This window comes from Pseudorca crassidens, chromosome 3 (genome assembly GCF_039906515.1).
Source record: "Pseudorca crassidens isolate mPseCra1 chromosome 3, mPseCra1.hap1, whole genome shotgun sequence".
Lineage (NCBI taxonomy): Eukaryota > Metazoa > Chordata > Mammalia > Artiodactyla > Delphinidae > Pseudorca > Pseudorca crassidens.
Window position 1 is genome coordinate 26,081,547 of NC_090298.1, and position 8,454 is coordinate 26,090,000.

Genomic DNA, 8,454 nt, shown 5'->3' on the forward strand with positions numbered 1-8,454 from the left:
TTGTAATTGTTCGGTCAGTTAAAAAAAAAAAAAAAAAGAATATCCAACCGTTGCTGATAATAGCACAAGGTGCATTTTGATAGTATAAAGGAGGGAACAGACGAAGTCATGCAAGTTCTGAGTATGTCTTAACCCTCCAAAAAATAAGAAAGGAAAAGAAAGGAAAGCCTGGGGCAGAGGGAGTGTTACAAGGAGCGAATTGCTCAGGACTTCAAACACAGGGAGTCATTCTGTCAAGGGGAGGGGGCGGGCGGGGGCAGGCACTGGGCCTCTCTAACAAAGTCCTCCTCTCTTTGCTCCCTCCCACTTCATTCACTTGCAAATCAGTGTGTGCCCACAAGAGCCAGCTCTCCGGAGCCCGTAACCTTCCCGTCCCGAGAGCTGCAGTTTCAGCCACGACAGCAAGAACCGCTGAGCGGGCGACCGCAGCGCCGGCGGAGGCAGGAGCAGCCTGGGCGGGTCGCAGTGTCTCCCCGGGCGCAGGAAGGCGAGCAGAGGTGGGTTCGGTCTCAGTTAGCGATGGTGCATGCCTTTTCTTTTTTTAATTCTGTAGCGTTGATGGAAGCCAATCAGAAAGAGAGCCATCTCCGCCCGTTGGGTGCCGCACGCTGGAGTTGGGAGGGATGTTCAGCCTGCGAGCCCGGGTCGGGGCAGGCGCTCGGGTCCGGCTGCACGGGCGGCGCTGCTGCCGCTGCCCAGAACGGACGCCGGTTCCCAGTGAGCTTCGGCGTCACTCCTCCGCCTTCTGGTAAGACCGCGGCGGGGCTTGGTGGGGGCATATGTGACGGGGCCGCCGGGAAGCACCCACTGTCTTTCTCTCCGCCGGCAGAGGCTGCCAAGGGAGCTCCGGCATTTGCAAAGTTGGCTGGTCAATTACCAAGGGCGCTGGTGCGTGCAGGACCCGCGGAGCCGTTTGGGGCTTGATTTATTCCCACCTGCCCACATTACAAGGGTCTGTGCAGGGACTGCTTTGGCCGAGTTACATTTCTTGGTTTGTGGGCTAAAGCAGAAAATTAGGTAGCTTGAGAACTCCCGAATGCTCCCAATAAGGAAAACTTAGGCTAACGAGATGATTTGTCTCGGAGAAGAAGCTTTAAAAAAAACTATTAGCTTGCACGTTGGGGGCAACGCCTGCCGGCTCACATAGGGCAGAAATGCTTAGGTTGCAAGGAAAGTCAAACGTTGGACTCTGAAAATGGAGCACACCGTCCAGGGAAAAGTCATACGGAAGACGGAGCTTGCTTTCCAAGGCTGGCCAGGCACAAATCTGGGGGATAACGCCTCCCCCGGACTGGCTGGAGAACAAACCAAGTGCGCCTGGTTTTAGGTGTCCGATGCAGGAGAAGTGGAGCCCCCAATGCGTTAATTACGGAATTTAATAAGAGGGAACGTTGCTATGGTGTGTATTGCAGAGCTGGGATTACTTCTGTAGTTATTCTTATGCCCAGAGTTATCGGGGATCTCGAGATGGGAGATGCTGGAAAGGTCAGCGTCGTACTGAGAAGTGTTGTCACTGCTGCAATAAAATCTGTATTTTATGGGAAGTTATATGCAGGTCCTTGTTAGTGCAAGGGGCTCTTCACCTGAGTGAACTACAGAGAACATCCAAGTACCAAGAAGTTTAATCATCTGGAATAGCCACACATTTCTCTCTCGCTCTCATTTTTTTTTTTGTAAAGACATTTTAATTATGATATTCACACTATGGAGGTGTATCATTCCGTGTGTCTCAGCCAATATTCATTTTCACTTACTGAAGCACATAATGTAGGAAAGAAGAGGTTTTTTCCTGCAAAAAATGTTGCTGGAGTGGCTAATGTGTACATGTCTGACTGCTTTGGAGGGGTGCACATGCAAAATATGGGCTTTCGAAGTGGTTATAATCCAGGGGGTGCAAAATCCTCCCTGTGTGGGAAAAGGAACACAGGGATATACCTTGCTAATGCACAACTCTTCTAAGAATGAAGAACAAATAAGCTTATACAAACGGTGACCAAGGATTGCTTATTACCTTTCTTTTCTTGCTGATGCCTGTCCCTGAAAAGGAAAACCTTTGGTATTTTACTTTAGGAGAAAAAAATCTCTTCCAGTTTGGCTTGAGCATCATCCTTTGTGTATCAGCACTTGCATGGCTCTGTGCTGGCTGTTTTTTTAGAGAGCCAGAAAACAAGTTGTGTGAAGAAAGGGGATATGATCAAGCAGGAGGAGGGCAAAGTTTATGCCAGAGACCAAATTTTCAATGCAGAGCTCAGAAACTTAGAAGAAATCTAACAATTTACTAGAAAATGCAATCACACAGGATTGTATCTCACCCCCTTTTGCTCTTTGCTGTGCTCAAATTAAAAAGGTATTGGGGGAAATAAAAGGCGGATCTTTTTCTACCTGTTTTGATGGTTCATGGCGTACTTTAGAAGCAGAGGAAGTAACCCATGTCTTCAGAAAAACATAAGAGGCAGCAATACATTTCTGAAGGATAATAGCAATGGTTAGTTCTTCTGTACTTGTCTACAATTATCTTTTGCTACCATTATAAGTGACAGACTGGTGTCTCTATAGGGACTTTTAGTCCCTTTACTATCTGGCTTTTACATCAATTTATTGCAATTACATTTCTTAATGCTAACTCTGCAAAGATAATATATAGAAACATAATCATTTTCTACCAAGTTGCCCGCTATCAGAAAATGTGTATAATACCTCCTCCACCCACCACTTCCATCAGCTTTGCAAGTAAAAACTTAATCTGAGGCACTCTTCCTTTTTAAGCAAAAATCTATCTTGCAAAATATTGCTCTAAGATACTTGAAACGGCTAATATCGCTAGAAAGCACAACTACAGTACCAGGACATCAAATGACACTTCCTTTTTACAAATGTATCAGTAACTTGGAACAACAGGTTCTGAATATCTAACTAGAGCTAATTGAGTGATTGTGCCACATAAGGATAAAAAAAAGAGATAAAATATGACAGATAATCTGAATGAAACCATGTTTCTCCCTAAGGAAGTAAAATGTGCAGTCCCCCCTTCTGGCCCTTACTCGCTTTTCAGTCGTGAATGCCAATTTACAGAGGCTAAATCTTTTGAACTAAGTAAACTTTTTTAGTTGGAAGGGACCTCTAGTGGGTCACACCATGCATTTCTCCCTGCAGTTCAGCTGCATCATGGATTTTGTTCTCCCTGCAGTTCAGTTGCATCATGGATTTTGTTATTTAAAATAATACGCACATAACAGCTTCCCCTTCACTATCAATATAAGATATTCCTTATTTTTAACCTTGCCAAGACTGTACTTCTTTCACTCAAATTTACCCTATAATAATAATGGCTCCAAAAGCTCCACATGAAGAACCTCCACCAGGGGGGTTCATGCAAATATATGAAGCAATATTTGCAGAAAAAAATTAATTAACCCTTCAGAGATCCATGAACATCCACAAGTTATACTGAACTAGAGGCTTCTATTTTAAAGAAGTCCACATTCAAATAAGCATATATTAAAAGTCCAAAAGATGCATAGATGCATGTGTCACTCTTATTCCAGGAAGTGTTTTTTATTTCTCTCTTTGATGTATCACAACACATTTTAGGTAACCTAGTCCTTAAAAAAACTCTGCCTGGAACTCATAGTAAGATAAGTTCTACAGTGGTGAATCAGCCTTTTCTGCTGACAGTCTGCAGGTTTCAACTTCCAATTTAAAAATCTGTTCTAAAGTTTGAAATGTGTTCCAAATGAGATAACATCCGGCAGAAGCCAGTTGCTTCTGCTGCTAGCTTAGTCACAGCAGCCCATTCTTTGGGGTCGATGAGAATTAGGGTCTCACTTATAAAAATAACGAGCAGTAACTCAGTCTGAATTGCATTTTTTAATAGTGTTTCAGCCTAGCTAGCGTCTACTGAGCTTACCTTATTTGCTTCACAAAAAGGTGAAAACGTAGATAATCAAACCTTCTCTGGTTTAAATTTTTTTCTGAATAATGATTCTAAATACAAAGACTCAAGAACATCATGCTAACAGTGAAATTGCTGAAAGAAGAAAATTAAAATTCACCTACACACAGAGCACCCAGTTGTGACACTGTTTAGAGAAGAAATAAAGAAATGTAGGGTTTGGGTTGGTTTTTGTTTTCTCTTCATTCTTTTCTTTTTTTCTCTCCATTAGGACTTTTTGTTTTATTTTGAACACAGTTGAGAGTTTGAGAGAGTTTCCTAGATCTAAACAATATTTTTGTTTGAGCTTTCCTCTTATGAAGATTAAACCGGCCTACATTTTTAAAAGTTCCTATTCCTAAGGAATGCCCCCCTTTTCAAAGCAATCAGATGAGAAACCTCAAGTTCTCCCTAATTAAGGTATACAGCCAAAAGTAGATAGCCTTTATAACCCCATCACTCACAAAGTAGAGAGAGAAGGTAAGAGGGGAAAAGTGTAAATAATTCTTCAAAAAGGTGGTGCACTTTCATTTACTACAGATGTAAATGGAGTAAAGCTCTTTAAGCCAAAATGATTGGGTCAGAGGGGACCAGATACAGTCTATATTCTAGCTGTTCAAGACTGAACTATCCAGGAAATTTTTAACTCTTCCAACAAAGAAAACTAACTGAAGAATGAATGCTGTGAGCACACATGCAGTGGACGCATATGCAGAGGGTTCTGTGTCCCCCATCCTCACAGATTATTAGATTATTTTACCTTGTTTCATCTGTTTAATATCGTTACACTAAAACTGTTGGGTGCTCATTTCCTCTATTAATCAGATCACCTTGCTGAAATTTATAAGAGAAAGAGTTTAATTAAAGCCAGAATGTTACTATTAAATTTGATGTGCAGTATAAATGGGCAACATGGCTCCCAAGCTTTTCCTACCATATTCAGTGCTATCCTGTGGAAGAGAACAACTCAGGTAGAAGATGAGGAACATAAAGCTAGCCACACCACAGGGTATAATTTATCTTCATATTTCATCACTTGAAAAAGCACTGTGTTTTTCTCCTTCTATAATCCCCTAATTTGGTAGATCTGCCCAAAAGATGTTCAGGAGACCTAATAAATGATAGGAATGGAAAACAGCAAGAAAAAAAATTAAATTGAGGAGGTGTTCCAGTTGAGTAAAATGAAAGGAGATGAGGAGGTGAATTTTTACATAAGAGGAAAACATACGAATATAGAAATAGAATTAAAATTGCCATTTTTATACAGGGTGCATTTTCCACTTTACAGATATTGCTACTATTAAATACAACTTTATAAACATGATTACATCATTAACATGTTTATAAATACTATGCTTCTCTACCATGGAATGCAAATTTGAAAGTTATCCTTTAAAAAATCACCATCTAGGGCTTCCCTGGTGGCGCAGTGGTTGAGAGTCCGCCTGCCGATGCAGGGGACACGGGTTCGTGCCCCGGTCCGGGAAGATCGCACATGCCGCGGAGCGGCTAGGCCCGTGAGCCATGGCCGCTGAACCTGCGCGTCCAGACCCTGTGCTCCGCAACAGGAGAGGCCACGACAGTGAGGGGCCCGCGTACCGCAAAAAAAAAAAAAAAAAAAAAAAATCACCATCTAAAGGAAATGATCCTGCATGGATCATAAAATAAGCAGAGGAGTACATTTTTAAAAAGTGGTCTGAAATCCCAGCAGAATCAAAGAAAGGTTTTCTTAGTGCTTTGAAGAATATCGACTCCTTTCCTTCTATTATCTTTATTGTCCTGTGAGCTAAATAGATATACTGTGTGTCCTTCTGACACCTGCAACCCAAAGTATACAAAAGTGATAAAGACCAAATTTAAGTCATTCATTTGGATTCTATATGTAGTACAGTGTGAAGAAAAGACTGAACTAGCAGGACAGCACACCCCTACCCCATACATGACTGATAACAAATATGGCAAATATATTTTAAAATGTATATGTGAATATATATTTTTTTTTCAGCCAAGATTAAAAAAATACCAGTAAGCTCAGAATTTTTATACATCCAAATAATGCCAATGATAATTATAAAGTAAGTGATAATAAACCTTTACTGAGCTTTTCTACATGTCACACACTGTTCTAAGTATTTTACATGCATTCTGTATGCTAATAATTATACAGTAAGTCAAAAGGAAAATGTTATACTTGTATCCTTTTAAGCCCTTTTTTGGTTTGAATTTCTAGGAAATTTGTTTGAGCCAAGCACTTAATGAACGTCCTGTTAACAAACACTTGTGGTATCTTAGAAGTAAAAGTGTGACTCTGAGAAATACAAAGCAGCAGAGAGCCTGGGAATGATTTGATTATTCTGAGCAGAGCAAAGCAGATTTTTAAGGCTGAGGAAAATGTCTGTAGGTTATTCATTTTTTAAAAACCACTTGGAAGCATGGATTAGAGTTTATAATTGTAGTAAAAAGGATTGTGTGGGCCATTTTTATGAGCATAATAATGGTACTTTTTATAAGAGAATAAATTATCTTCTCTTGCCTTCAGAGAGGGCCTCAAGTTGGAGGGGATACTTCAGGAAGGTAGCTAAACATGACAACTATTTATTTCATTGACAGGGGGCTTTGCAACCTCACTGCACCCCCTGAGGGCCTCAGTCCTTTCTTAGTGCATTGACAAACTCACTATATGCATAGCTCTGGGGACTGTAGGTAGAGTTGAATAAGACTGTATTTATTTCCTTCCTTTTTTGGTGGGTAAAAATAGTTATTTTCTTCTTTTATGACCACAGTTTTGTTATTTAATTCCCACCACAGTTCAGTGTTTGTTCTGAATCATGTCTTTACCAAGTAAAATTTTACAAGAAAAGGGAAGGGGCGGGGGGGAGCAGGAAGGAGAAAGGAAGAAAGACATCCTCTTAACAATACAATAATATTATATATGGTTGACAGTGATAAGCCATTTTCATTAAACTCTGTTCTTTCTATTACCACCATTCAAAAAGTCATATAGTTAATCCAGCCTTCATGGACAGTTTGACAATTAGAAATATAATCAGAGAATGTGAGACACAGAAAGGAGCTTAGAGATGACTTTACCCAATGCCCCTCATTTACATTTGAGATACCTGATGACCAGAGAGATGAAGTGGATAAACTAAATTCATTTTGTTCTTTATCTCTTCTGTAACTTGACTTCTAGTTTGGAGTACTATGACTTTTTATCATCTCCACTCAATTCTGGCATTAAAAATTGAAAGAGGAAATTTAAATCTATAATATTGTTATTTACAAATATGCTATGAAGGAGCAGGCATGGAAACTTATGGAGAAAAGAAGGATTTAGACATCCTTAGGAATTTTATGTGTTCGTACCCTTTTGTAAAGCTCCTATTGCAAAGAAGAATTAAAATTTGCCTTCAAAATTCTGACCAATACTTGGGGCACATGATAAAAATGTAGTTTTTTGTTTTATTTGTAATGGCTTGATGGTAATTTTGAATGAACTTTATCTAAATCAGTAATTCCTCAGGCTATCCAAAGTCAAGTGTGCATCTTTGCCCAAAAAAGAAAAAGTTTATTCGTCAGTGATCAGATATGAAACATGATGACAACCTATTTATTATGTTTTTCATAACTCTCAATTTATTCAATTTAAGGACTCAGTGACCTTCCCACTTCTTTGGAGTTACAATGGCAGTTTTTTCATGAAAGTGTATGGATAAATTATATTGTTTTTTTCCCTTGACAAAATTAAAATCTGCAAGCAACCCAATGTCAACCCTCCCCCCCTTAAAAAAATAACTGTTAATGTTCCGTGAAATCCAAAAGTCTGAGGACCACTGGGTTAGATAATGAATAACATAATGTTGTAAAATGACTGACTTAGTCTTTTACTTGTTTGGATGAATAAAAACTAAAGGGGAATTACAATGATAAGCCAAATAGATGGCCCAAAATATAAAGTCGTTCAAACAAAAGTTATCTTTTGATCCCTTAATTAAGCTTTATAGAGATTAATAATAACATTTGGAATACTAATACAACCTTTGACTATATTAATAGGTCCTCCAAAATTGTGCTTTGCCAAGATCATGGCCAGAATGTGTCATCAGCAATGAATTCGCCTACTTGATTACATAGCGGATTATTCAGTAGAAAACAAGAACTTTTAAATTTATATCTAATTTTTTTAAAAACCCAGCTCAATTTAACTGTACACATTATTAAAGGGGTATCTTTTTTTCCTAAAAGTGAACTACATATAACTGTGAACAAACACAGATTTTCTAAGGTGTCAATTTGTATTTTAAGGTATGCGTTGTTACATCAAAAAGCAATTGCCTTCTAGCTTATAGTACAGATTTCAGTCATGAAAATGAGCTTATCATATTTTGAGCTGCAAAGCTTAAACCGCCTTCGCAGGATTAAAAAAAAGAGTTTTATTAATCTACTATCATCCATTTTATAAAATGTTTGGCACTGCTCAATTTCACATTCAACTAAAATATTCTAATCTCTTCTTAGCAACA

General features: G+C 39.2%; 1 protein-coding gene across 2 annotated transcripts in view; it reads left to right on the forward strand.

Moving 5' to 3' along the window:
* Positions 1 to 332: 332 nt before the first annotated feature.
* CDH6 (cadherin 6) overlaps positions 333 to 8,454 on the forward strand; it is a 130,150-nt gene continuing 122,028 nt past the window's right edge. Inside the window, exon 1 of one of the 2 annotated variants that reach the window (XM_067730438.1) lies at positions 333 to 497. The gene's annotated coding sequence lies outside the window, so the exon portion shown is untranslated. Of the gene's footprint in view, positions 498 to 590; positions 749 to 8,454 lie in introns of those variants that run through there. The other variant, XM_067730439.1, reaches the window with a different exon arrangement.